Below are 4,234 nucleotides of genomic sequence, written 5' to 3'. Positions count from 1 at the left end.
ACCATAGCAAGAACCCTTCTGATTTTAAAATCATTTCAGATTTTTCAGCATATTGTTGCTTACCTTCCTAAATAAACAAGAAGTGTGATATTCTGCATGTGTTAATCCCTGTGTGTAAATAATGAAAGGTATTTACTTACTTCCCTCTACATTATTTAATAGAAAGTGCTGTATTCATAGACAAGATATAATGAAGGATAGCTCCTAGCAAGGACTCAGACCAAAATTTCCTTCCACTTTCATATTCTTCATCGACAGCTTTATTTAAATTGAAGTTGTCACCCTATCATACAGGGAATCGGTTTGTGCCATGAAGAAAAATAAATCGACCATATTAAAAGAAAGGTTAATAGTTAACCTTCACTAAGCCCAACTTTTTCACCTGGTTTATTATCACCCTTGAAAGTGGACCATGCTATCAATTTCAAATATCAAGGCATAACACGCAGTCTGTACGGAACCGGTAAGAGAAAGCAGAGGAGGTAAGAGCTCTACGATTAGGACAAACCACGATTTTGGTCATGTGTGGAAAAGACCAAGGTCATGCTGGTGCTAGGTGTTGAGATAGTATATTGGTGTCTCCCAAGATTCAGGCTGAAGTTTCACCTTGTGCTCCCTCCCTGGTGTCAGACCTGTACTCCTGTGGCAGCCCTTGCTGGCACTGCAGAATTGAACAGGTGCTGGCTTCAGGGGAAACTTAATGATTATTCTCTTCAAATGAGAAAAATAGTCTCTTAAAATGCCTAAGATTTGAAAAAAAAAATCAAGATGAATGAAGTTTATAAAATATTTTCTCTCCTTGCTCATTAATTTCAGACTTGAAGAAAAATCTCTTTACAAAGGGTTTTAATTTTTTCCCCTATGCCCCAGCTTACTCGTCAGTCCTCTTTTACAGACTTATTCTCATCCCCCTTTTTATTGCTTTTATTTCTGCACAGGTCTGTATTCGTCATGCCAAAAAGTAGTTTCGCCGTGTGCCACCTGCCTGTTCTGTAGCACATTGCTTTCACTATACCCAGGCCAAGGCTGTGATGGATTTCTCTCTGTGTGTAGGAAGATTGGAGGCATAGAAAGTAATGTTGAAAGGGTCAAAGTTGTTGGAGTGAATTGGAGAAGGTGGCCCTGGAAGTGGTCTGAAAAGCCAGCAGATAATGTCGTTGCACAGGTGTGAAGAAATAGGGCCTTCTGACACACAAAGGTAGGCTAGAAAATTTCCCCATCATTATTTTGCATGTGTTTAGTGCTAAGAATTTACATTTTAAGTGGATAAGGTTGTCATAGTTACACAGTATCTGAGGACAGCAGGCTTGTTGGGTGAATGAATGAATGAGAAAGCTGTATTAATTCCACACATAAATGCATGCTTCTACAGATAGCACTGAGGGAGAATCCTCATTATTGCAAAAGAAAGCTCAAGAAACCAGAGCAATAAAGAAGAACAGACATTTCCTAAGTGCCTACTGTGTGCCTGGTACCATGCCAGGTACTTTGCATGTACTACTTACACTATGCACTGCATGGCCAAGTTTTGGTCAAGGGCAGACTTCATATATGACAGTGGTCCCATAATCTTAAAATGGAGCTGAAAAATTTCTATCACTTAGTGACATTGTAGCTATTGCAATGTCATAGCACAATGCTTCACTTACCTGTTGGTGGTGATACTGGTATAAACAAATCTATTGTGTTGCTGGTCATATAAAAGTATAACATGCAGTTATGCACAGTACATAATATTTGTAAATGATAATAAACAACTATGTACTAGCTTATGTATTTACTCTACTACAATTTTTATTACTGAGCGTACTCTATTAAAAAGAAAAGTTTACTGTGAAAGAATATGCCATGTCACAATGGCAGTAGTCTAATATATCTCATCTTTATGGTATCTCTTGATTTTATCAAAATGCCCCAATGAGTGGTCGCATTATACCAACTAGGCTTGGGTGAGTCCACTCTACAATGTTTGCACAAGGACAGAATCTACCAAGGATACCCTTCTTAGAATGTATTTCTGTTGTTAAGTGATGCATGTATTCTATATTTAAATTCCATTGACCATCCTACCCTATTTTGTGGTAGCCTCAAAAATGGCTCCCAATGATCTCCACCAGCTGGTATCTGTAACTTTTCGTAATCCCTTTCACAGTGAATAGGGCTGACTTGTGGAACAAGTAGGATATTGTGGAAATGATGAGGTATGGCCTCTGATCATAAAAGCAATTATGCCTTTCACTTTGCTTTTTTTTTTTTTTTTGGCTAACTCTCTCAAAAAGAAGCTAGTTGCTCTGTCCTTAGGAAATTCCAACAATTCAATGAAGAGAACCACATGTGAAGAACCAAGGCCTTCTATCAGAAAAACTGCACTAACTTTTTAAACATGTGAATAATACACCTGAAAGCAAGCCATCTGGTGCCAATTAACACTCAGATGATTTCATCTCTAGCCAGTGTTCTTACTACAAGGTCAAAGAGACCTGACTGGTAGACCTAGTTCTAGTTGATCCAGGACCATCCAATCAAACCACAGCCAGATTCCTGACCCCTAGAAACTAAGCAGAATAATAAATCAGTATTATTTTAAGCCACTATATTTTGGACCATTTGTTACATGTGAATAGATGGTTATTCTAAATCTTATATTACCCTCATTTTATAGAGGAAGAAATAAAATTTATGAGAGATACAGGTGCAAAATATGAATGGCTTCCCTTTATTGGGCACCCACCAGGGAGGGTTTAGACTACAGAGGATACATAAAGCAGGGCACAAGAATCAAGGAGGATTGCAGTCATTCATTTCTTAACAAATAATTCTTAAGCATGTACTATGTGCCAGTCATTGTGCAGGGCTATAAAGATACATCCGTAACCAACACAAACAGAATTCACTGCCTCTTTGGAGCTTACAATCTAATGAAGGTTGATTGATAACACAGGAAAAGTCTGAAATATAATGGAAACTGAAGGAGAAGTACATACAGGGAAGAGCAAAACCATAAGACATTCAACTCTTGCTTCCTTCCAGCACAATGCATCCTTATATGAGGTGCCTGAATGCAGTGCTCTGTCCTGAGAGATGAAACTTTGTGACAAGGATCATTTTTCTCTTTTGTACCCTCATGTGTCCCACATGCCTGGAGTTCAACCTGGAACAAAATCTGCATGTAGTAAACATTTATTGCATTGGCTTAAATTCTCAGGAGAATGAGATTTTTTAGTGGATTTAGCTGCCTAAAATGTTCAGCATTGCTCAGTTGTTTTAAGATGGGCATGTTACTTAAGATAGAGAAAATTATGCCAGTGTAATTTGTTTTCTAATATCAATAGAACAACACTTGTAATAAACATGATTTTCTTCTCAACAGTCATTCTAGAAATTCATTTATGTATGTAAGATCTTACATCCCCAAACTAATGTACTAAAAAACAATAAAGACTCCTCCTAAAATCAAAATTTGAGGTATGGTTATGAGATCCCCAAACAGATGTCCATGAACCAAAGAACAATCAGTCTCATCATCTACATGTACATAAAAACAGTATGCTTCATCTGTTCAATTGTACCCATGACCTGTGGTGGCTACAAGGGAGCATATACAGTCCAATTACGAGAAGATTAGAAGTTTGACACTTCATGACCCTGTGGTCATGTTTGGGAGCATATGCGAGTCGTTTTTAAAGCTCATGGTTGCAGAGTGTCAATTCTAAAATTATGGGAGGGAGAAATCAAACAGTCATTAATTGTTGATTGCAAGCATTCATTATATTATAAAATGTTAATACTAATGAGAACTTCAAATACAGGAATTCAATCCCTGGTCACCAAAGAGAAACTTAGACAGGTGAATTAATTGTCTCAGACACACTAGCCTGAGTGCTCATGCTCAACCTTAAAATGAACCCTTTCAGTGCTTTTTCTTTTATTCGTATGTTTCTTTTAATAATCTAGATACTGTCACCTATTATTTCAGTCAACTTTTGCTTCTGTGACCAAAAGACCGGAAGAGAACAATTTTAGAGAAGGAAAAGTTTATTTGGGGCTCACAGCTTAAGAAGTCTCAGTCCATAGAGGACTGACGCCATTGCTCTAGGACTGAGGGCAAGCAGAACATCATGGCAAAAAAGAATGGAGGAGGAAAACAGCTTAGGACATAGAACCAGGAGAGAGAGAGAGAGAGAGAGAGAGAGAGAGAGAGAGAGAGAGAGAGAGAGAGAGAGAGAGAGAGAGA

The 4,234-nt window shown here is 38.0% G+C and overlaps 1 long non-coding RNA gene across 1 annotated transcript; it reads left to right on the top strand.

Annotated features, from left to right (window-relative positions):
* The first annotated feature begins 370 nt into the window (after nt 1-370).
* LOC107142622 lies at nt 371-3,369 on the top strand. Its single transcript, XR_001503582.2, has 3 exons — nt 371-482; nt 939-1,198; nt 3,031-3,369. It is a non-coding gene; the product is annotated as an uncharacterized LOC107142622 (long non-coding RNA).
* Nucleotides 3,370-4,234: the final 865 nt, after the last annotated feature.

This window comes from Marmota marmota, unplaced genomic scaffold (assembly GCF_001458135.2).
Source record: "Marmota marmota marmota unplaced genomic scaffold, marMar, whole genome shotgun sequence".
Taxonomy (NCBI): domain Eukaryota; kingdom Metazoa; phylum Chordata; class Mammalia; order Rodentia; family Sciuridae; genus Marmota; species Marmota marmota.
The sequence above is the reverse complement of the archived record's forward strand: the minus strand, read 5'-3'. Positions and strand labels throughout refer to the sequence as shown.